Source organism: Papio anubis, chromosome 6, assembly GCF_008728515.1.
Source record: "Papio anubis isolate 15944 chromosome 6, Panubis1.0, whole genome shotgun sequence".
NCBI lineage: Eukaryota > Metazoa > Chordata > Mammalia > Primates > Cercopithecidae > Papio > Papio anubis.
Window position 1 is genome coordinate 110,659,480 of NC_044981.1, and position 26,167 is coordinate 110,685,646.

The window sequence follows — 26,167 nt, forward strand, 5'->3', positions numbered from 1 at the left end:
GTTAGCTCTCTTTCTCCCCAGTCTTTCCCCTTCCTACCCTTATTAGCAATGCATTTCATGTATTAGAGTTTAAAAGAACTAAAGAGTATATTAAGAAAACTGTAAATTTTTTTCTTAAGTCAAAATCACAGCATTTTAGACATTATACTTGCTATAGTATTCAAGCTATAAAACTAACCAAAATCATTATTAAAATTCAAATAGAATCTTGATTTTTTATTTGGAAAACAGATTGAGTAAAAAAAGAGGTGGGTGATTTTTTTTTTTTTTAAATTTTGTTTTGTTTTGTTTTGTTTTGAGACGGGGTCTCACTGTGTCACCAAGGTTGGAGTGCAGTGGTGCTATCTTGGCTCACTGCAACCTCCGCCTCCCAGGCTCAAGCAATCCTCCCACCTCAGTCTCCTGGGTAGCTGAGATTTCGAGTGTCTATCACCATGCCTGGCTAACTTTCGTATTTTTAGTAGAGACAGGTTTCACCGTGTTGGCCAGGCTGGTCTCAAACTCCTAAGTTCAGGCGATCTGTGAGGCCTGGGCCTCCCAAAGTATTGGGATTATAGGCACCAGCCATAGTGCCTGGCCCACCTGTAATTTTTTTTTTTTTTTTTTGAGACAGAGTCTGGCTCTGTTGCCCAGGCTGGAGTGCAGTGGTGCAATCTTGGCTCACTCCAAGCTCCGCCTCCCAGGTTCACGTCATTCTCCTGCCTCAGCCTCCCAAGTAGCTGGGACTAAAGGCACCTGCCACCACGCCTGGCTAATTTTTCGTATATTTAGGAGAGACGGGGTTTCACCGTGTTAGCCAGGATGGTCTCGATTTCCTGACCTTGTGATCTGCCCGCCTCGGCCTCCCAAAGTGTTGGGATTACAGGCCTGAGCCACCGCGCCCGGCCTCCCACCTATAATTTTTAAATGTCAATCAAAAGCAATCAAGACATCAAACCACCATTTATTAGAGTTGAGTATCAAAGAGTCCTCATGAGCTACGCCAAAATGTACGTTGGTCCTCAGGAAATCCACCTCTGAATCGCTCCTTCTTTGTCCTTAGTACCTCGTTCCTTATCTCATGTTTTCCTACCACAAACGCAGTGCGAAGGGGAAGAGAGGGGTGCTTCAAAAATCACGAATTTTATACAGGTAAATATTTTTATTGTTAATTTCTTCAACACTGGATATGGATATCTTATATATAAATATGAAGCCATATATGCATTCCTTAAAATTCAATTACAAAGTCCAGTGGAAAATGAAAACATAGATTAATATTGCCACAGCATGCGAGGGAAAAACTGTCTCTCATCTACTTTGAAAAGTTTTACTAAGTGTCTCTTGGAGTCACCATTTCCAAAACATGGATATGCATAAACCAATGCATTTTGATAACAGTTCTGTAATTGAACCCCTTTCTCCTGTCATTCTAGAGTTTCTTGAACTGAGGAATGAGTAATATCCTGGACTAGAGGCTGAGAGATTGTTTTCATAATCAACAGCCATCTGTGCAGAATAACAATAGAGCTGAAAAGATTCTGACCTATGCTACCAAAGAATTTTCCAGATAATTCAGACTCTTTCTATGAAAAGTGCCAGAATCTGAGTGACAAGCCCAGGCAACTCCTCCTCCTTGTAGTTTTAGGAAGAAAGTGCTGCCATCTACAGGGAGGACACGGAACTAATGCTTTAAAAAAAGGGAGAACCTACTGGATCCTAAGGTTGTAATTAGCTATAGGAAAAAAAATAGCAATAGCATGGCTAATGAGAGTAACACAATGTGTCCACTTTTAAATTTTTACTCCAAATATATTCTACTTCTTTGCTGTCCAATACAGCTGCCACCAGCCACATGTGGCTATGAAGCACCTGAAATGTAGCTAGTGTGACTGAGGAATAGAGTTTCTAAATTTTCATTTCATTCTAATTAATTTCATTGATTTAAATTTTAAAACTGACACTCAAGTCAGTCACTGAAAACTTTTAAGTATGCTTGTAACAACTTACATGTCCGAATCTATTTTTCAAATGTAAATTTTAAGATATCTATCTACAGATTAAATATTCCTAATAAAAATGTAACATCTGAATTGCATATGCTATAAGTGAAAAACGTACACCACATTTCAAATGTTTAGTACAAAGCCAAAAGAATGTAATATTTTTCATTAATAACTATTATATTTAGACCATGTTGAAATCGATATTTGGATATATTATGTCAAACAAAATATATTATTAAAATTACTTTTATTGGCTTCTTTTTACTATTTTAATATGATTACTAGAAAATTTTAAATGACACGTGTGACTGACAGATTTCTATTGTACAGCACTGTTTTAATTGATTCAAAGGCACAAAAAAAATGAAGTAAATATGTTTAGTTGTTTAATGCTTATAGAATCACATGAAGTGCTAGTTTTACAAGTGTCGTATTTGACCTCAAAATTAAAGCAAACATGTAACAGACACTGATGCCAGTATGGGTTAACGTAACATAATTTTTAGAGGAAATGATCTCTTCGGTCTTCAGTGATCATCATTGTGACTGCCAGACATCTTAAAATGGTAGATAATTTGGATCTTGATGACTATAACAACATAATCGTTTTTATCGTGGTTAATGAACTGGTGACAGGAAGCACACATTGTAAAGAAACTCCACTAAATTTGTGTCCTGTTCCACTTCTTCCATCGATTTCTGGCATTATCTCCCCCAGACTATATCTTCATTGTGAGGACTGACTCCCTGGGCTCAGCAGTCCCCCACTGGCCGTCCTCACAAGCGCAGTGCGGACTTCTCCCTGTGGTGCCACCCCTTGGCTTTCGCGGCTGAAGCAGTCTTTCTCCAAAGTAAAAACACCTCCTTCATCAAGGGTGTCTTCTTCCAATCTATAACATAAAAATCCTATCTCCTCTCTTTCTATTTTTCCATATGCCATATGTTTAACATATTCTTCTGTTACTCAGGCAGAAAAATAAATAAATAAATAAACCAGACAGGCCCATGACTCAGTTGGCAGATGCCCACACAAAGATAGGGTGGCCAACCGTCCTGATTTGTTTGCCCAGGACTGTCCCAGTTTTAGTATTGAAAGTCCCACCTTCCAGGAAACCCCAATCCTGAGCAAACCAGGCCGGTTGGTCGCCCTACTTGCCAATCTCGCCTGTTGACAGCAAAGCCAGAGACAGGAGAGCCACACCCCCATGCTTTGCTCCAGCAACAGGGAACTGCCTGTTTCCCTGCTGAGTTTAGCCTCCTTCCCTTTACCCACATGGCCGCCCTTTCCCTTCCCGGCCCCCTAACTTACCTGTGGCCCTGCCATCCTCCAGGCATCACTCCCATCAAAGGCCTTCCGTCACTCCTCTGGCACAGGTAAGTTGTACCTAACCACGTTGTATTTTAATTCTCTGTCCAGTCCCCAAGCTTCCCATCAGCTGTAAGGTCAAGTCAGGAGTTTTGTTCATTCTTGTGTTTCTGTCACATATTAGCTGAACTTGTGAGTGAATGTTGGTTCGTCTTAGAAAGGCACCTGGGCTCTGGGTATATTTTGTGGGACTTCTTCCGGGAATACACTCCTCTTCTGACATAAGGACCAACCACAAACTGTTTTTCAAGACTGGACGTCTGCATTTCCCAGCGTTGGAGAATCTTTCCCAGTCTTAGTCTCTCCACCACAGTAGGGAACACTGTTCTGTCAGTAACCCCTGACTAACGCCACCCCCATTTCACCCCTAGAGGGGGGGGAAAAAAAAACGCACATATGTACGCACGTCAAAAAGTTACAGCAACAATAACCAAAAACTTCCTTGCTTTCACTTTCTACACTGGCTAGTGATTTTTGCCTTTAGGGGTTGGAATGGCTCAATATGCATATTTCTTTCCAACGTGGGAGAAAAGAATGCACAGAAGAATGCAGCCAAGTGGAGAGAATGCGCAGAAATAATGAAAGAAGTGTACCTAGAGGTGATTACATATAGAAAGACAACAAGTGATCTCAGAGTGACAGGTAGTGACGAAGATGCAAAAAAAAAATCAGATATAGTCCTGCTTGTCCAGGAGCCACGGTGGTTATAATTTGGGAATTACATAGGCATGCTTTCTAGATATTACATCACACAGAAGGCAATAAATTGCTCTTAGTAATACAGAGAAAAATGTAAACATTCAGTGAACATTTTAACATTAATTTTATGTATTTACTTTATGTATTTCAAACTTATCCATTTTAATATATTTAAAATAAAAATTACGTATCTTTATATATTGAAATACGTTCAAAGTGTTTAAACTATTAATTTTTGTTTGTTTGTTTGTTTGTTTCTGAGATGGAGTCTCACTCTGTCACCGTGGCTAGAGTGCAGTGGCGTGATCTCGGCGCACTGCAACCTCCGCCTCCTGGGTTCAAGCGATTTTCCTGCCTCAGCCTCCTGAATAGCTGGGACTACAGACACACACCACCACGCCCGGCTAGTTTTAGTAGAGACGGGGTTTAGCCATGTTGGCCAGGCTGGTTTTGAACTCCTGACCTCAAGTGATCCACCCACTTCAGTCTCCCAAAGTGCTAGAATTACAGGTGTGAGCCACTGCATCTAGCCTATTCATATATTTTAAAACGTTAGATTATTAATGGTCACTTTTGAGTGCTAATTACGTAAAATAACTTTACCTGTATGATTCTCAAAGTTCTATGAAGTAGGTTCTATAATTATCTCCATTTTACTGAGAACTTGTGGCACAGAAAAGTGAAGAAACTCATCCAAGGTCATAGAATTTGTAAATGAAAGAGCTGGGATTTAAAGAGGCCCGTTAAAGGTGATAGCAACCCCCTGGGATGCATAGAAACATGTTCACACCACTCTCCAATAATCAAACAGCACACCATCAAAACTAATTTATAAAAAATAACCTGCAAAGTCTCTAACAGTTTCAGCATGCACCATGCTGTTTTACTACAAGCTGTACAACATGCTTCCCAATGGATACTCTACAAACATGCATACACCTTAGTAAATGTTTATTTCTCATGGGATAAGCCCATGCATGAACGAGTAGATAATGGTGTCAGAATCACGAATTCATTTTCTCCTTCATTTAAGTTAGAATGATAGTTCTTTTTCACCTGAAAGCGGTCTCGGAAGTGTTGTCAACCTCAGCTGCTCAATGGAAGCACCTGGAGAACTTTAAAAGCCACTGAGATCTGGTTACCATCTGCAGAGGTTGTGATTTCATTGGGACTTTTAACCTCCCCAGAGGGTTCTGACGTGCGCTCAAGATAAAGAAGCACTGTTTTGTTTAGAGTAAGCAGAGGAATTTCAAGGTGTGTCTCCAGGTCAGCCATCAACTTCACCTGGGAGCTTTTTAGAAATGCAAAATATTGCGCTCCCTCCTGGATCTACTGAGTAAGAAATTCTGAGGGTGGGGCCCAGCCTTCAGCGTCATAACACAGCTTCCAGGTGATTGTGATACTCACTTGAGTTTGAGAACCACTGATGGAGCCTAACTCCTTCATTAGAGATAACTGAAATCCAGAGAATTTAAATCTGCTTCAGGTCACATGACCCATCCATGGTGGGGCTGGCTATGAAATGACAATGATAGCTAGCATTTATGGAGGGCTTACTGTTTTGCATCTACTAATTCGTGTGATCACTGCAACGTTAGAGGCATGTGTTCTATTATTATCCTATTTTACAGATGAGGACAGTGAGCCACAGAAATTGCTCAGGGTCACAGGGCTGAGGAGTAGAAAAGCAGGGATTTGAACACCTCCTCAGTCAGGAATGCAATGGGAATATGCCCAAAAACCTGTGAATCTTATTCTAAGAAAGAGAAGTGGGTGAATCTAAATTTCCTATGTAAATGGTTAGGAATAAGAATGACAGAGTCTAGGGTAATATAGGCCTAATCTTCAATTCTATTCATGATTGTTTCTACTATTTTAAAGTATTCCATGAAAATGATTATTATTTTCTTTAGTTAAATATTTAATTAATATGAAATTAATTAATATGAAATTAATTATATGAAAAGAAATTATATGAAAATTATATGATAAAAATTTTTTTTAATTTTTTTATAATAAAAAATTATATGAAAATTAATATGAAAAGGAAGTATTAAAAAATAAGGCTAAAACATAAATATTTTAAATGAACATCTGACAACCACCAACGTATTGCTGTTCTAGTTTTTTTTTTAATGCTTTGACCTACATTTCCATGTGTTAAATAATTAGCAGTGGGAAAATGGTATTAGATGAGATATTAAGAAACGTTCGCATACCCTTTGTCCAGCCACTATTTCTCAAGAACAGAACAGCATGCTAGTATAGAGTGATGTATAGTTATCTTCTTGAAAGTAACATCCTTAACCACAAATCCATGAAATGTGTACTGAAACATATCAGTATGCTAATAAGCATACATAAATATTTTCCAGTATTCCATAAAGGTCTCAGTCATAGAGTTTTATATCTTTTAATAGATAAGTGAAACTTTAATCGATCCATTATTTTCTGAACATCTTATCATAATAACAGTGTCTACCAGTTTCTCTAGCACTTTACCAAGAGCTTGTAGCTTTGCACATAGCCTCCATCTAGTTCTCACAGCAGTCTGTGGAATAAGTATGTGCAGTGTGTTTACTGTTATGGGGAAGAGCAAGTGCTGGGGGGCAGCAACTCGCCTCAGAGAACTCAAAGAAGTGTCTCACCAGAGAGCATTAAGGGAGCAGGCTGGGGAATGCAAAAGCCTATTTGCAAATTCCACATTTACCATAATAGGTCCAGGAAGGAGAGAACAAAACAAAGGATAAGCCAAAATATTCTTCATAAGACAACAAAGACAGGACACAGAGAATAGGACTGCTCTCAAGATGGAAATACAGAGAAAAGAAGACAGGAGAATACATTATGCTGAAGTCTGAATTGGACAATGGATTTTTAAGAGGAGGGATATTTAATATTCTATTTCTAGATGCTTGTTTGTTGCAATATAGACCCTTTCTTCAGTGGAGTTTTCCACCAACTACAATGCCTTGTTGGGTGGTCTTGTGTGGGATTCAAAGAAAGGCAATGAGTTCTATCTCTGGACCCACCCAGTGTGGAACACGATTGTGACCCAAGGGACCCACCAGTTACTAATTCAGAAAGGAAGAGCTGAGAGTCAAAGAGAGCCCTGAAGAAACAAGTCTCCTGCGAATATGTATATATGGACGCGGTAGGGGAATTGGTCTTCACAAATTGAAACTTGAGCTAACCTTCCCTAGATTTTCCATGGTAAGGTGATCCCTGATGTCAGCTTACTCACACATATGCATGTGTGTTTCAGTTAAGCTGTTTAATACTATGCATAGACTAATCTGTAGGATATAGACAAATTTGATTAAGCTTTTACTGATTTTACAATATTCTGAATTTTACCAACCCTTCCAGGTGCTGATAAAGAAAGGTATTAGGTTGATGCAAAAGTAACTGCGGTTTTTGCCATTCAAAGTAATTCAAAGTAATGGCAAAAACCGTGTTTACTTTTGCACCAACCTAATACCTGAAGGATCCAATTCTGATGATCAGAGAAGCAAAGCTCCACTTTCCTAAGAATGACCCCTGAGGAAGTTCTGTTCCTTCTTGGGTGTGCCACCTGATATACATCAGCAAAAATATTTGTAAAATGTAACCATAGTGCCATGTCATTTTATCAAAAATGAAAATGTGTCCAAGATTTCCATTATCTAAATATCAGCCACCAACCGGTGTTCTGCAGCGTTAAAGCTGCCGGGCATGGTGGGGAAGGCCAAGGAGATATTAACCTACCTTCATTTGTTTGAGCACCTTAAATACAGTAAAGAGCCTCTAATTTATAAACATAATTTTAATAGATCAGCAGGACCATATTGTCCTATGTAATGGAACTCACAAGAATGTTCTGGTTTTATGTTTGGTTTTATTTTTTTTTGAAATGGAGTCTTGCTCTGTTGCCAGGCTGGAGTGCAGTGGCATAATCTCGGCTCACTGCAACCTCTGCCTCCTGTGTTCAAGCAATTCTCCTGCCTCAGCCTCTCGAGTAGCTGGGACTACAGGCGCACACCACCACACCCAGCTAATTTTTGTATTTTTAGTAGAGACGGAGTTTCACCATGTTGTCCAGGATGGTCTCGATCTCTTGACCTCCTGATCCGCCCTCCTCGGCCTCCCAAAGTGCTAGGATTACAGGCGTGAGCCACTGCACCCGGCCTTATGTTTGGTTTTCTAGACCATGTAGTAGATTTTGAGAAGTTTATCATTATTACTCCCAAGTTGCTAGTAATTTTTATTTTAACGCATTGTGATGACAAGAACACTGGAAAGAGATTAGGAAAGGCACCTTTTAATGCTTAACTCTGCCAGCAAATCAGTGTGAGACCCTGGGTGAGTCACTGCCTGTCTTCACCGCCAGCTTCCTCTTTTTTTTTTTTTTTTTTTTCCTGAGACAGAGTCTCACTCTGCTGCCTAGGCTGGAGTGCAGTGGCACGATCTTGGCTCACTGCAAGCTCTGCCAGGTTCAAGCAATTCTCCTGCCTCAGCTTCCTGAGTAGCTGGGATTACAGGCGCCCACCACCAGGCCTAGCAAATGTTTGTAGTTTTAGTAGAGATGGGGTTTCACCATGTTGGCCAGGCTGGTCTCGAACTCCTGACCCTCAGGTGAGCCGCCCACTTCAGCCTCCCAAAGTGCTGGGATTACAGGCATGAGCCACCATGCCTGGCCTTCCTCTTCTATAAAATGAAAGGCTGGGTTAGATATTCTCTAAAGTCTAAAGGAACTCACACATGCTATATTTTTCTGATCCTAAATGCATCATTATCATGGCTTCTCTTGAAGTATTATAGAACAGCTAATGAAGAACAAATTGGTTGAAGACTATTAAATAAATACATAAAAAGGAACTGAGGAGACAAGTATATTTTAAGTTGCATTATGACAGTGTGTCCTCTGAGGCATCTAAAATAGTAAAAGTCATTTGCTTCTTAGCATCCATTTTGCTACCTATGTTTGGGAAAACAAACAAACCAGCCCATAAGTACCCAAATTCCTACTGAATTTCTACCATGCTGGTGACTCTAAAGAATGCTGAACAGCAAGACATGAAACTACAAAGACTTCATATGGCCTGCACATTTACAACTCCCAGGGATTTTGGAGACTTTGCCAAACTTTACATTCCTAAAGTTGTATAAGCCACTTTACAGTTTATAAAATACCTTGCTTCAGAAAACAGTCAAAGGTAAACACTCCCCTACACTCAGCCTCGAAATGGCCTCTGTTTAGAAGCACACTCTAATAGGTTCCTCAAGGTCAGACCGTCGCCTTATTACAGGAAATGGATGAAGTCATTCCTGGCTCTCAGTTTTTCTGAAAAACTACCTGCTTTCTCAGTTTCACACACCACACCCCTCTATAGCTCTTGTTTTGTCTCCGCAGTCGTGGCACCTGTTCTGAGAACTGAAGCTTTTGTCTTGGTTCTAGTAGCACATGAGAAAACACATGTACAAAAGCACAAACAAGCAAAGGGGTCCAAGCGAGAATTTCAACTTTTGGGTGAAACAACAGCTAAATTTGTTCACAGTAATAATAAACATGCATGAGCTCACTCTTTCAGAGAGCAGTAATTTGAGCAGCAATTCTGAGGTCAGGATCCAAGGTTCTAGGCCAGCTCCAGCTCAGTCTGCTCTGACCAGAATATATTTCTTCCAGACTCTCAGGGTCTTGCTTTCAGCCATTTGGGGTACAAGAAAGGAAGATGAGAAGAAAGGCAAGAGACAAGAGCGATGGAAACTTTTTAATATGTCCTTAAAAGCCTCTTTATAGAGATGAGTAATAAAAAGATTGGGGCCAGCAAACATTTCCACATTTTCTCTAAACAGTTATAAAACTGAGAGTCTTCTAAGGTCAGAGTTAAAGTAGTACAGCCTTGTTTTTGTATTTTAAATGTTTTCTTTTTTTTTTTTTAATGGAACGTTAAAATAGCCTCAGTACCAGTAAAAGGTGTGCACAAGAGTATTATTGGATTCAGGAGAGAGGTAACAGGACCCAGCAAGTAGGGAGGCTAGACAGTTCTGATGTGAACCCTCACTAATGCAAAGGATGTCTCTCTGTACCCTCACACATACACATTTTTCTCTCCTCCTCCAATCAAAAAATGATATCCTGTGAGATCATTTATTTTCTTTTTTATTGTTATTTTATTTATTTATTTTGAGACAGAGTCTTGCTCTGTCACCCAGGCTGGAGTGCAGTGGCACGATGCCGGCTCACTGCAACCTTCGCCTCCAGGGTTCAAGCGATTCTCGTGCCTCAGCCTCCCGAGTAGCTGGGATTACAGGCATGCACCACCACACCCAACTAATTTTTGTATTTTTAGTAGAGGCAGGGGTTTTGCCATGTTGGCCAGGCTGGTCTCGAACTCTTGACCTCAAGTGATCCACCCGCCTCGGCCTCCCAAAGTGCTGGGATTACAGGCGCCAGCCACCATGCCCGGCCCATTTAATTTATTTTCACCAGTTAGAATTTGCTACTCTCAATTTATTCAAAAACCATTAATTGACAGTACCTACTGGCCAGTACTGTTGTAAATATTGGAAATACAGCATTGGACAAAACAAAGAAGTCTACCCTCATAGAGCTTATATTCTAGTGTAGAGAGATAGACAAATAAATAGGTAGCATATACACGAGCTTAGGAGCAGGGAAACCAGCTCTGTGACTGCTCCAACACTCCAGGGAACTCTGGCGATAACTAAGAGCAGGTGGGTGGAGATGGCAGTGGTAGCAAGTGGTTACATTCCAGATAGCCAACAGGATACTCTGATGTTTAGATGAGCCTATGGAAGAGAGGAGTCAAGAATGACCCCATGGTGTTTGGCTTGAGAACTGGAAGGAAGGATCTGCCATAAATCAAGACAGGACTCATTGTAAGAAGAGGAGGTTTAAAGGGGAGATTTGGAATCTGTTTTTTGGGTTTTACTTTTATTTATTTATTTATTTATTTTTGAGACAGGGTCTCACTCTGTCACCCAGGCTGGAGTATAGTGGTGTAATCATAGCTAACTGCAGCCTCAACTTCTCAGGCTCAAGCAATCCTCCCGCCTCAGCCTCGCCAGTAACTGGGACTACAAGCGTGCACCATCGTGTCCGGCGAAGTTTTGTATTTTTTGTAGAGGCAGGGTTTCTCTATTGCCCAGACTGGTCTCGAACTCCTGGGCTCAAGTAATCTGCCCGCCTCAGCCTCCTAAAGTGCTGAGATTACAGGCATGAGCCACCACCCCCAGCCCAGAATTTGGTTTTAGACATGTTAAGTTTGGGAAAGTTCTTAGAAATCCCAGTGGAGATGTCAAGTAGCAGCTGGATGGACCCGTCTAGAGTTCAAGGAGAACGGGAGTGATAGGTGGTGTTTAAAGCCATGACTCCAGATGTCAATCTGAGAAAGGAGAGAAGTCCAAGGACTGAATCTGAGGAGCTCCAGTTTTGAGAGATTGTAGGAAAATGGAGCAACCAGCAGGAGACTGAGAAGGTGAGCCAATAGAAAAGGAGAAAAACCAGGAGGGCAAAGTATGTCGGAAGCCGGGTCGAGGGAGGTTTCAAGATGGAAGGAATGATCAACCAGGTGAAATGCGGCTAAATGATCACCTAATATAAAAACTGAAAAGTGACATCGGATTTAGCAATGGTCCCAGGTAAGATAAATGAAGGCTGACTGCTACTGTAATATGGACACTAGCCTGAGAGAAATCAATCAAGGTTTTGCTAAATAATTAGAAATTAGGAAAAAACCTTATCATTTCTGGTTGTCCTTTGTTTCATAAATCTTACTTTATAGGCCAAAGGCTAAATAAAATAAACACTCTTTTATCTATCCCTTATGCAAAAAAAATAAATAAATAACAATAGATAGAGATTTTTATGTTCTCTCCAGTGACAAACTTATAATAATAGACACTTCTTAGCTAATAATAAGAGGTTTAACTGTTTTTCACTTTTCTAGACTTCAGGAAATTATAAGTGACTTTTTTCTTAATTTAAAACAAATTTTTGTTTCTTTTCCAAATTATAACTGGAATTCAAAAGTGTTTCTTTCCATTGACTACTTTGACTTGAGTTTTTGTTCTCCATTTACTCTCTCCTTCCTGCTGCTTCTGAAGTTTTTCTCTGTTTGTGGGAGCATCTCTGATTTCTCTCTTTTGATCCCCTGCAATCTCTGACTCCTCTCCAGGTCCTCATTCTGCATCATCATAGTCGATTTTACCTTGGGCACCATAAAATTCTACTTCTTCCCACAGTAGCAGGCTGATGTCACCCACAGAACATAATGGATTCTAGGAACAGGCCCACAAGAGGAAAAGTGGGCAAGTACAAAGATAGGTAAGAGGAAGAGAGAAGCTGGAGGCTGGGGGACTTAACCATGTGTTTCCATTCGTTTCCACATAAACCAGTTAAACCAGAAACTGGAGGATATAGAAATTCCATGTCAACAAAGTTGAGCCAAACTTTTACCTAAATAATTTGACACGTTGAATAGAAACACTCTGACAATATCTGTACACCCAGACTGTTGCTACTGGTTGGGAGCCAATACATTAAAATGCAATCAGGCTGGGCACGGTGGCTCACGCCTGTAATCCCACCACTTCGGGAGGCCAAGGTGGGTGGATCACTTGAGGCCAGGAGTTTGAGACCACCCTGGTCAACACGGTGAAACCCTGTCTCTACTAAAAATACAAAAATTAGCCAGGAGTGGTGGCATGCACCTGTACTCCCAGCTACTTGGGAGACTGAGGCAGGAGAATCGCTTAAACTAGCGAAGTGAAGGTTGCAGTGAGCCAAGATCACGCCACTGCACTCCAGGCTGGGTGAGAGTGAGACCTTGTCTCAAAAAAAAAAAATGCAATCAACCCATTTTGAGAATAACTTCCTATTTGCATAAATTTTCCAAACTGGTTTGTGTATATAGAAATTGTCTACTTCTCAATGGCTGGCAGGACAAACCAAAATAGTGATAGTTTGTAGGATCTTTCTGGCAGGATACCATAATCCTAACTTTAAAGCACGTCAACAGTTGAAGAAGCTGTGTAGTTGGTGACTGTGTTACTATGCTAGCAGTGTAGTGGGTATGTTAAAAAGTTGAAATTTTAATACTTATGATTTATTCATTATGGTGAATCTCAGAGTATGATCAGCAAATAAAAGTTACTACATGTTCAACATTAGATTTGATGATTTGGTGTTCTTGGCTCTTTTAAAAAATTATGACTGAGAATAAAGGAAAAGTACACTCTCCAGTTGCAATGAAATGAATTATTGTATTAGTCTATTGGTCTTGTTAGAACCTAGTAGCTCCGGAAATTGCTTAACAAATGTTTTTCTCCTATAATATCCTCTAAAAGAGAAAAAGCAGTGAAGCACAGAAAGAAACATCATACTGCTCAGAACCCTCATAAATAGTTTCTGAATGTAAGCATTTTTAGAAAAGAATATTAAATATTTTTAAATGCTGAGCACACGTTAAAATAAGTACTATCTGTTGAAAATAACATTTTAATGCTATAGTGTAGTCCTTTCCATTGTGGTGAATTTGACACATTGGAAATAAATCAAAGAGAATATTTTTTCTACAGTTTTGCAATTTTAAACTATAATTTTTTTTATTCTGGTGAAAACCTTTTGCAGAAAATTATGGAAACATACATAGGGAGCCTGCAGCAATATTATAGATGTCTAAAAAAAAATCAGTTGCAATATAGATATGAAAATTGAATTCAAAATTAGGAAGTAAACTGATAAAACAGTATTTTTAAATTATGCCAATTAAATGTGTCATTGACTCTACATTTCCCCCATATTCTAAATCAATATTAATAATACATTTCAGAGTGCGTCCATTTTGCCATTGCTAATTTTTCTTTATTATCTCAGAGTATGAGTAAGATTTTTGCTATTTTTTTTAAAAGGCTACATTAAGATTCAGCCTCAAAAGAGGTTCAATTCCTAGTAACTGCAGGTGCATGGCACTTACTGCTAATTGGACATGGCTGCTTTTAGCAAATCTGGTAGCTGCTAAAAGCCACTATTGCTATGGGGCTGCCTCACCAGCACGCAGGGCATGGTACTATTACCTCTCCACTACCAAAGCTACACGTCTGCAAAATTTGCCAACTAAAATACCCAACCAACTCCTTCACTTAAATGCACAGAGACAGAAATCTCAAAGAGCTACCTACAAGGTCTCTGCAAGAAAATGCGGACCTCTCAATGCATACTAAATATTCTCATTAAAATATTTTGGTAATGTATCTTCCTGTTAGAATATGTCGTTTTGAGCCCTGTAACCATGTAGAGTGGTTTCAGAATAAAATGCTGCTATTAGCACATTAATAATGATCTTCTCTCCTGTGTGCTGAACCAACTGGCTGGTACACTATAGTTTTGGAAAATATTGTGAACCAAGTTATATCTATGCCTCATATCATCTTTTGTGTTTATGTAGGATGTTTGTTCTGAGAAAACTAAAAATACTTTGTTTAAATTGGATCACATTTTACCCGTTAAGTGAACCTTACCAGGTAAGTCTCCAGGTTTGGATATTAACTCTTTCTATTTGGGTTTTTTTCCTCACTAAATTTCTACCTGCAGTAGAAGGTGTTCACTTTTATCAACAGTGATTTCATAAAACATTCAAAGTCTGACAAAACTGCCATCGGAGCACCATTGCTGTCATTCGTTTTCCAAGACCCTGTGTCTGATTCTCGGCATTACATGCGTTCTATGATGACAATCTGGGTTATCAGAAAGGAGTCACTGGGAACATGTGAGAAGAGAAAAAACCAGAAGTAGTAACATTAAAATAATCAAACTTTTACTCTCAAACAGATGATGAATGAATTGCCTAGCTATACAATTATGGACCAAATACATGTAAAAATTATACAAATGAGCATGTGTTTTTTCCTGTTTTATAGCTTGACCCCACAAATCAGAGGCCTCAAAAAACTCCCAGTACAGAGCCTTTCCCTAAAGAGGTTAATATCACCAATTTTAGGCAAATTTGTCCAGGATCGTATGGCAAAGTCAGGCTCAGCCAAAAATTGAAGCCACTAATGCTGATGCCAAGCTGATTAATGTTTCCTTAAGTATCTAAATTGTCTATCAAATGCTGTTTTAAGTGTCTGAAGACTAGTACTCAGACTCTTACACTATTTAAGCTTCAGTTCTCCAAGGCTGTCTGCTTTTGCTGCATTTCACATAAAAGGCATTTTTTCCCTCTATTTGAGTTCATTTTCCATGTTCTCCGCAAATAATTCTTGGGTTTCTGGAACAAAAGCTTACAGAAACAGGATAAACAGTTTGAACTCTGACTTTTGTTTTCCATTTGTGAGAACGTGATTTTTTTTCAACTTTCTAATCACAGTCATAAAATTAAGCCTGATTTTCAGAACGAAGTTTACCTGATTGTCAATAACTTCCCAAGTCCCCTATCTTCAAAAATTGCACATTTGATGGCAAAATACAAAATCTGTCTGAAAAGGTCTTGTTTTACTGTTAGCATTTGAGAAGAGACTTCTACTTCAAGAAAATCAAAGGATTGTTTCTCACCCTAAAGGAAAACCAGGTTGGAAAGCTTGGCAAAATTATACCTGGTCATTTATAATTTTTCATTAGACACCTGGGAAATGTTCTTCACTAAAAGAAACCTTTTAAAATTCCTAAAGAATTAGGCTCCTTGCTCACCAGGATTGTGAGAACATTGACCCAAATCTGGGACTGAGGAACCAAATACCACTTCTCCCCCTCGCCCACCGTCCCACTAAACACACTCTGCAAACTCCCAGTCACCAACTCTCCATCACTGTCCAAACTGCCATTGCTGAGAGCGATTTATGACACAGTATCGGTTACCAGGGACAGTAACACAGATAACTTTTGGTTTCTGGAAAACGTTTGCCATAGGAAAAAATATACTCACAAGTGTACAAAAAGAAAAATTCAATTCCTGTAAATGTGGATGTACACAACCAGAGCTGAATTTTTTTTGCATGAAGAGTTTGAATATATAAAAGTCTTGAACCTACCTTAAAAACTAAACCATGAATATCCCAAGAAGTAGGTATTAGTTTACATGACACAATATGAAATGTTTCTAAGTGTCTTTCTCTGATAACACCCATCTATATTCATGTCTCCCTCCCTCGTTCCTTTTGTATTTAAAACCTGACATGTCAATTGGCATCTTACATAAATCATATTTCATAGCATTTATTAGCTGAGTGTTGAAATCATATTGATTATGTCACCATAAGATATTCTATAGAATAATCTTATTTACTAATCACTTGAGGTCTCTGTAACTTGTTTCTTTTTTTTTTTTTTTTTTTTTTTTGAGATGGAGTCTTGCTGTCTCCCAGCCTGGAGTGCAGTGGCGTGATCTTGGCTCACTGCAAGCTCCACCTCCTGGGTTCACGCCATTCTCCTACCTCAGCCTCTTGAGTAGCTGGGACTACAGGTGCCCGCCACCACGCCCGGCTAATTTTTTTTTGTATTTTTAGTAGAGACAGGGTTTCACCGTGTTAGCCAGGATGGTCTCGATCTCCTGACCTCAGCCTCCCAAAGTGCTGGGATTACAGGCATGAGCCACCACCACACCCGGTCCGTAACTTGTTTCTGAATGAGATTGTCAGATCTGTGTTGACAGAGCTCTATCTAGTAGTTCTTTTCCCCCCATGGAGCTAAAAATATCACAGTGGCACAGCAAGCTGCCTCTCTACCTGCCTCCCAGACTGGGGACCCTAGCTCCATGGTCCCCTTCCTCCAGAATAATATGGAGGCACAGAGTCACCCAGCTAGACTTCAATTTCCAAGTCTACCCTGCAACTAGAAGTGGCTTGCCAATGTATTTTGAGAAGTAATGTGTACAATTTCCATGTTTCTTGCTGAAGAGGAAATGGCTATGGGGAAAGGTTGATCAACAGGTACAAAGTTGCAGTTAGATGGGAGGAATCAGTTCCGGTGTTCCATTGCACAGCAGGGTGACTGTGGCTAACAATAATGCACTGTATATTTCAAACTAACTAGAAGAGAGGATTTTGAATGCTTTACTACAAAGAAATGATAATTGTTTGAGATGATGGATTTACTAATTACTCTGATTTCATCGTTACACAATGCACATGTGTCAAAACCTCTCATTTTATCCCATGAATATGTGCACTTACTATGTCAATTAAAGTTAAAATAAAATTTTATTTTAAAAATGGCTTACCCAGGCCGGGCGCGGTGGCTCAAGCCTGTAATCCCAGCACTTTGGGAGGCCGAGACGGGCGGATCACGAGGTCAGGAGATCGAGACCATCCTGGCTAACACGGTGAAACCCCGTCTCTACTAAAAAATACAAAAAACTAGCCGGGCGAGGTGGCGGGCGCCTGTAGTCCCAGCTACTCGGGAGGCTGAGGCAGGAGAATGGCGGGAACCCGGGAGGCGGAGCTTGCAGTGAGCTGAGATCCGGCCACTGCACTCCAGCCTGGGCGCCAGAGCGAGACTCCGTCTCAAAAAAAAAAAAAAAAAAAATTAAAAATGGCTTACCCTCCTTACTCTCATGTCCACTGTCACCCCTCTTCCACAAGCTTTTTTTTTTTTTTGTCTTTTCCCAAGTAATTGAGGGTCCTTTTTTTTCCCCACAGTATCTTAGTCTATGGCCTAATATACACACAGCTTATTGGATAATACTTGCCTCTATTTCATGTCCATTATGCTTATTGATTTATATATGTGTCCCCCCATTAGACCATATATTACTTGTGAGCAATGTGTGTGTCTTATTCATCCTTCTTCTTTCTAGCACTTAAAGTTCACCTAGCATACGATAAATGCTGAATAAATGCCAGCTGAATAAATAAACGAACTAATTACCTTCTTTAGTTAGCAAATGGACATGCTATGTATGAAGGCAAATTTAGACACAATCTCTATGCCTGCATATTTCTCAGAAATTTGAAAGCTTTAACCATATCATCTGGAGTTCAACTTCAACGTTGAACTGCAAGCTTTATAACATAAACTCGATTTGTCCCTTATAGGTCAAGTCGACTTTTACTGAGCTATTTTTTACCTACCACATTGGCCAAGATGGGAAAGGCTGATAACACACAGTGTTAAGTTGGAAAGACTGTGGGCTAATAGGCACTCTCATCCCCTGTTAGTGGTAGTATATAGCAGTATAACTTATTTTTTCCTGTGAATATCTTCGCAAATGTACTCAAGAACAATTGTATGTGGATGTTCATGGCATTACTTATAGGAGCAAAACCAACCAAAATGCCCTTCATTAGAAAAGCTGTTTATGCGAATGATGGTACATCCTCACAAAAAGACTCTGCTAAGAGTAAAAAGAATGAGGCAGGTCAACCTGTTCTATAGCAATTGCTCTTAGGTATATTATTAACTGAGAAAGAATGATACAAAATAACATACTCCTACATGTGTTTTTAAAAATGCATATCTAGGGATACATCATATGTGCACAGACAATTTTCAGGAACTCTAGAAAAAAATTGTAATTCTGGGAGACTGTCTGGGCCTGGAGAATACTTTCTGCATATTTCAATTTTACTTTTACTCCATGAATATATTACTTCTTTCAGTAGTTTTACCACTTCATACCCATTATGACAAAAGAGATAATAACAAGTGTACATGACAATGTAGAGAAATTGGAGCCCTCACACATTGCTCATTGGAATGTAAAATCGTACAGCCATTTGGCAGTTCCTGGAAGTGCTAAATACAGGGTTACCACATGACTCAGAAATTTCTCTAATAGGCATATACTCAAGAGAATCAAAGACGTGTATCCACATAAAACTCGCACACAAACGTTCATAGCAATTTTATTTGTAATAGCCAAAAAGTGGAAACCCAAATGTTCATCAACTCATAAATGAGAAAATAAAATGTAGTATACACCCATACAATGAAGTCTTATTTGGCAATAAAAAGAATGAGGTACTGATACATGCGGCAACATGACTGACCCTTGAAAACACTATACTACATGAAATAAGCCAGACACAAAAGACCACATATTGTATTGTTCCATTTATATAAAATGTCCAAAATTAGATTCCATGGAGACAGAAAGGAATTAATTGTGGCAATGATTGCACGACTCTGTGAATGTACTGAAAACCACTGAGCTTTGTACTTTAAATGGGTGGATTTTATATTTTTATGCAAAATATATCTCAATAAAACTGTAAGAAAAATAGTTTTAGAAGCATTATCACATACATGGTTGCACCTGATCTTCATACCCATTCTGAGAGGGAATGTTTGCAAAGAGCAGATGAGGCTGTGTAGGCAACGAAACCCAGAAAAAAAAAAATAGCATGACTTTAACATTAAAGAAAGTCTATCATCATAAACCTGGGTATTTACCTTTTGGAAATATTTCTGTAGTAAAAGAAAAAATTTACTCATGGTTTGCCTCCCACAACCCATCTGCCTATTCAGTGATTCATTCATTAGAAACTCTTCCAGTCACCTAGAATGTATCTGTGCCGCACTCACTGAATCTCCTAGTGTTTTCTCAGCAGTACAACCTAAGAGCTTTCTGGGTACAAAGTGTTCTATCCCATCACACTTTCAATTTATGAGCTGCTAATTGACTAAAAGGAAAGGGGATTTTAGATCGTCGATTAGTCCTCATTTTAAAACCATTCAGTTAAAAGAGACATACTTGCGTACTTTTTGCAGATGACAATATTGATGTGTGGGACAACACAAGGAAGACAGAACAACCTAAGAATGGATAGCTTGTGCTAGAAAATCAGTTACAAAATCTTATATGGCTTTTCCTCCCTGCCAGGCGTCATTCCAGCATGTTGCATATATTAATTCATTTAATGCCACCACAATCCATTATTAACCATATTTTACAGATGAGAAATCTGGGACTGTGAGGAGCTTGCCCAGTGGCACTCATCCAGCTAGCAATGGCCAGAGCCAGCACTGGCACCAAACACTTGACTCCAGAATCCCTGCTCTTGACCACTATTCTACCCACTCCATACCTAAACCCCAGTTCATTATGTAAAAGAGTTGTGACATAGAATGTTTTCTCTCATAATACTTTAAAGTTAAATCAAATTCATATTGTCACCCTAATTAGTGCCCTTTTTTCACCTCAATCAGACTCAGTTAAGATAATCTTTATATTACAAATAGCATTTCAGTCTCAACTACCATATCACATGTAATCACAATCGTATTAGCTGTTAAGCAGCTTTGATTGATGCCTTTTCTCTGTTTTGTGATGTAAAATACACCTGAGGTGTTAAAAAGGTTTGACTTTTGTGTTCAGATGCATAGGGTTGGTTATAAAACACAAAAGTAATCATGACTCATTTACGACAATCACTGAAGCCCATCATCGTTGTTGCAGGGACAATGTAAAGTTATCTTCTTCATGAGCTATATCTAAAATGACACAAACCCCACAAATATAATTTAGTGTTCTCTTTAGAGAAGATAAGTTGAAAAATTAAAACAATAATTATCATCTGATCCTGCAATCCTAATCCCACTTCTGTGTATATATCCAAAAGAACTGAAAGCAGAATCCTCAAAGAGATTTGCACACCTGCGTTCACAGCAGCATTATTTACAATAGCCAAGAAGTGGAAACAACACAAATGTCTACCAACAGATGAATGGATAAACAAAAAAAAATTGATATAGACATAAAATGGAGTATTATTCAGCCCTGAAAAGGAAGAAAAGGAAGAAAACCCTGTCACGTGCTGCAACATGGATGAACCTTGAGGACATTGTGCTAAATGAAATTAGCCAGTTGCAAAAAGACAAATACCATATGACTCCATTTATATGAGGTATCTAAAGTAGTAAAATTAACAGAAACAGAAAGAATAATGGTGGTTGCCAGGCTTTGGAAGGAGAGGGAAATGGGGAGGGAGTTGTTGGTAAGTGGGTTACACTTTCAGTTTTACAAGATGAAAAAGCTCTGGACATCTGTTGAATATACTTAATGCTAGTAAACTGCTTAACAAAATCAAGATGGTAAAACTTATATTCTATGTTTTTACTATAAACTTATATTCTATGTTTTTACCACAACTAAAATTAATATAATTTTTAAAATAATAACTTCTAGTTTAATCTCAATGATGAAAGTCTCTCGTAAAGTTTAAGGCCTTGAATGTAGGTGTCAGAATGTGAAAAATATGAACCTGTGACATACAAAACTTACTAACAAAGTCTTAGAGTTTGGGATGATGGATGGTTGATTATTTAAAATATAACAATGATTATGATTATATGATATATGTCATAGTTTGTTTATGTTAGTCTACCCATAAAATGAAGGTTTGTTTTCTTCCAAATTATTCTAAAATAGATTGCTAGTCCTGAAAACCGGTTCCTCAAGTCATTTCAATAGGATAAATGTGCTGGTAACACCCCATTAATTAAAGTCAGTGGATATCCCATAAGCACCAATGCCACAGTAAGCAACCAAAGCCATACCATGTATATATATCCAGGCCAAATGTCTCCCTCAGGCCAGAAAGAGACCAGCTGGGAAGGCAGGGATGGCTGGGATGGGGTAGCAAGTGGGAGGGGAGAAGGAATACAATAAAATTAGAAGGTGGATTGAGGTCAGGCTAGATAGGATCTGAAATTTTATGTTGAACATCTGAACTCTTTTATAGGAACTAAGGAAAGAATAAAGTTTTTTTTATTAAGGAAAGGACATAATCATATCTGTGTATAAGACGAATAACTGGTAGTATGGTGGGAGGTGAACTCTGGTAGAGAAGAGCTAAGAGCAGGGAGAGCTGTGAGGAGGCTACTTCAACAGCCTGGACAAGAAAAAATGGAAGGATGAAAATGGACTAAACATTTAGTGCTCAGACAACTGGATAGCCACACACAAAAGAATGAATTTGAACCTCTACCTCACACTATATACAAACCATTAATTCTAAATGAATCAGACCTAAATATAAGAGCTGAAACTATAAAACTCTTAGAAGAAAACATAGGTGTAAGTCTCCTGACCCAGGATTAGAAACAGTTTCTTAGATATCCACATAAAGCACAAGTAATCAAAGGAAAAGATACACAAATTGTTCTTCAACACAACTAAAAACTTTTGTGCATCCAAGGACACTACCAAGAAAGGGAAAAGATTCACAAAACGGGAGAAAATATTTGCAAATCATGTATTTGATAAGGGTCTACTATCCAGAATATATAAAGAATCCTTACAACTCAACAATAAAATTTAAAATCATCAAATTTTTAAATGGAAAAAAATTGAACATACGTTTTCTCAAGGAAGATATGCAAATGGCCAATATGGCTGAAAAGATGCTTAACATCATTCATCATTAGGGAAATGCAAATCAAAACTATAGCGAGATACTACTTCGCACACACTGGGATGACTATAATCAAAGACAATAACAAATGCCGGTGAGGATGTGGAGAAATTGAACCCTCATGCATTGCTGGTAGGCATATAAAATAGTAAAGCCTCTTTGGGAACTATTTTGAAGGTTTCTCAAAAAGTTAGATAAATACAGTTACCACATGTCCCAGGAATTTCAGTCCTAACTAGGTACCCAAGAGAAATGAGAACATACATGCATACAGAAACTTTGTACACGGCCAAAAAGTGGAAATCCAGTTGTGTACAAGCTAATGAATGGATAAAGAAAATGAAGTATATTTATACAGTAGAATAGTATTCAGCCACAAAAAGAAATGAGGTGCTGACACATGCTGCAATACAGATGAACCTCCATAACATATGCTAAGTAAAAGAAGCCAGTCACAAAAGGCCACATGTTGTATTGTTCCATTTATATGAAATTTCCAGAATAGCACTCCATAGAGACAGAAAGTAGATGAGTGATTGTCAGGGGCCGGGCAAATGGGAAGTGACTAAAGGTAGGGATGGGTGGCTCTGGGGTGATGAAAATATTCTACAATTAATTCGTGGTGAAAGCTGCAGAATTCTGAATATATTAAAAACTACCAGACTGTATATTTTAGATGGGTGATTTTGTGGTATATTAATTGTATATCAAATCTGTTTGTTTATATTAATAAATGACACATTGGGAGAGTCTTTGTGTGGAACTATTTGGTGACTACCTGTTCTAATGAGAGATGCCACCATTGAGAAGTTAGGAATTCTGGAGATATGGTAAACTGTTACTGAGATCTCTGTAACATCAGAGACCAAGTTCTATGAAGTACATAAAATCTGAAAATAAAATGTGATGTTTGAGCTCATTTTTAGGATACTAATTACTGAGTCAGAGGGCCAAGTTCAGGATGCTATGAGTGGTATTTCTGCTCCATATCCACACACTTGTTTATTTGCTTGATAATTTGTTTCAGATTTATAAGTGCAAGTAAAGCACTCAGTAAATAGAGTAATTTAGGTACTTTCCAACAAATTGCTCTTGTGTACTTTGCACATGAATTTGCTAGGGCACATCAGGAGACAGAAGGAGCTGATGGGTGGGCAAATGTGACCAGAATGTCTCTACTGCAGTCTAATCCCCCACAATCAAGTCAACCCCATGCTGGTTCCCATGCCCAAGCCCTACATCCCTTGCAGGTATCTCCTCTCCCACCAGGCCTTTCCAACAGCTTCCGCCCCCAGAGCTCTCCCTCGTCTCATCTCCTGTATCATTTACTGCCTGGCCTGCGATCCCAATCCTGGCTGTTCTTGGGAATTCATTGGAAGCCCCTGGGGAGCTTTTTGGCAATGTAGATTTTTGGACCCACGTCCAGATCTATGGAACTGAGATCGATGAAGGTTTGGCTAGAAAATCTGCAATTTTAATAAGCCTCCTAAATGATTCTGAAAGAGGCAGCCTTGAAGTGCTTTATATTAAGCACCATTCAATTTTCATCTTATCTCCATCTTGTATTCTCAACCATCTGTGAGACCTGAAGGAAAGAAATTAGACATGTTTCTTTGTATATATAACATCTAGCCCATTCATTAATTCATTCCCTCAAAAACATTGATTGAATGCCTCTTATATCCCCAGCCTTATTCTAAGTGTAATGACGATCAATGAATAAAACACACACTGTCACTCAATAAATCGCTGGTGATCCTGATGATGATTCTATTAAACTGAATTCAACACATAATAGCAAACACTTAATAGCACTTTTTATATGGCAGTAACTGTTCTAAGCATTATTTTTATCATCTCCAAGTAACAAAGGAAGGCACAGAGAGGCAACTTGCCCAAGGTTCCACAGTTAGGAACTGGTAGGGACAAGAGATGAACATGAGTGAGCCAGTTCCAGAGTTAGTGCTGGTAACTGTTCTGCTGTGTTTGTTCAGCACATGTAACAATGTCCTGCCCTTCTATTACCAAAAAGACAAGAAATAACAAGTGCTGGTGAGCACGTGGGGAAAAGGGAGTCCTGTACACTGTTGGTGGCAGTGTAGACTGCTGCAGCCATTATGGAAACAGTATGAAATTTTCTCAAAAAATTAAAAATAGAATTACCCTGTGATCCAGCAAACCCTCTTCTGAATATATATCCAAAGGAATGAAATCACCTCATAAAGATATCTGCACCCCCATGTTCATTACAGCACTATTCACAGCAGCCAAGATACAGAAACAACCCAAGTGACAACATGTGGACAAATGCACAAATGCAGTATTATTCAGCCTTAAAAATGAATGAGATCTTGCCATTTGCCACAACATGGATGAGCCTGGTGGAGGTTATTATGCTAAGCGAAACAAACAAAGACACAGAAAAAAAATGGCATAATCTCATTTATATATGGAATCTTTTATTAAGTCAAATATACAGAGATAGAACATAACACAGTGGTTATGGGGAGGGTTGGGGGAAGGGAAGAAAATGAGGAGATGTAGATCAAAGGCTATAAAGTAGCAGATATAGGATGAACAAGTCTGGAGATGTAATCTACAACATGAGGACTATAGTTAATCATATTGTACTGTATTCCGCAATTTTGCTCCTTGCATAGATTTTAGCGTTGGATGACAACGTGAGATGATGGATACATTAGTTTGCCTCACTGTAGTTATAATTTTATTATCTATATGTATCTCTTCACAGCATGTTGTACACCTTAAGTATACACAATAAAATTTACTTCAAAAAAATAATTAATTTTGAAAAAATCAAGTTGTACATCTTAAACATATACAATGTTATTTGTAAGTTATACCTCAATAAAGCTGGAAAAAAATACACCAAAAAACAGAGAGCATATTCATAACCCAACCATCTCTAACTACTGGGCAATTTTTCTGCACTTGAAATTTCCTAAAATATAAATCATGGAAATAAACTATGCTTGAAGCTATACCAATAAAAATGACTATTATTTTTCAGGCTCAAAAAATAATAATACTCTGCCCTTATCCTGTATGAGCTCCTCGGTAGAGAGCTATACTATGAAATAAAAAGTGCTATAACAAAGAAATAAGCTTAGGCATACACAGGGTTGAATGAATATTTTTAAAATATGAAGCCTTTATAGTGCAAAGCATTTAAGCTAAGCCTTGATACAGGAGTGAGGAGGAGAAGGAGGAAGAAGAAAAGAAGCAGGAAGAGGAGACAGGGAAGGGGAGGAGAAGACAATTATGATACCAGAAAGATTACCATCAGGGCACAAAGGATAGAAAATGGCCATGGCTATGGGTGCTAGGGAGCAGCAGTGACTGACAGGCCTGCCTCTCACACCCCAGTGAGAAGCAGAAGCATTTCTTTCCTATAAAGGAAGCTGGCTGGCCAGGAGGCAGACACACCCACCACCAGGAGCCACGTCTCTGCTGATGGCAGCCACAGTGGGATGTCACAGGTGCCCACAGCAAGCAGAATATAGAAACGGCTACTGCTGCTTAAACACTAGTGGTCTTTGAACCATGTTCACCAATCTGAAGAACAGAACATCAGTCCCAACACTTTTGAAAGAAAATCCTAGGGTTTAAGCAGAAGAGGTAGAAATGCTAAACCAATGACTAAAAATAAATTTTCAGAATCAACAGAATCAAATAGAATATTGAGCATCAGATTCAAAGAATGGTTAACATAGACATAGGCAGATAGACGAGACAGACACAC

At 38.9% G+C, this 26,167-nt stretch overlaps 1 protein-coding gene across 7 annotated transcripts in view; it reads right to left on the reverse strand.

Moving 5' to 3' along the window:
- ESR1 (estrogen receptor 1) overlaps positions 1 to 26,167 on the reverse strand; it is a 447,068-nt gene that overhangs the window by 334,767 nt on the left and 86,134 nt on the right. The window contains exons 1-2 of one of the 7 annotated variants that reach the window (XM_017957423.3): positions 5,107 to 5,951; positions 3,295 to 3,718 (exon numbers count right to left, since the gene is read on the reverse strand). The exons of 5 other annotated variants lie outside the window; for them this stretch is intronic. The gene's annotated coding sequence lies outside the window, so the exon portion shown is untranslated. Of the gene's footprint in view, positions 1 to 3,294; positions 4,217 to 5,106; positions 5,952 to 26,167 lie in introns of those variants that run through there. One more of the 7 variants, XM_017957420.3, reaches the window with a different exon arrangement.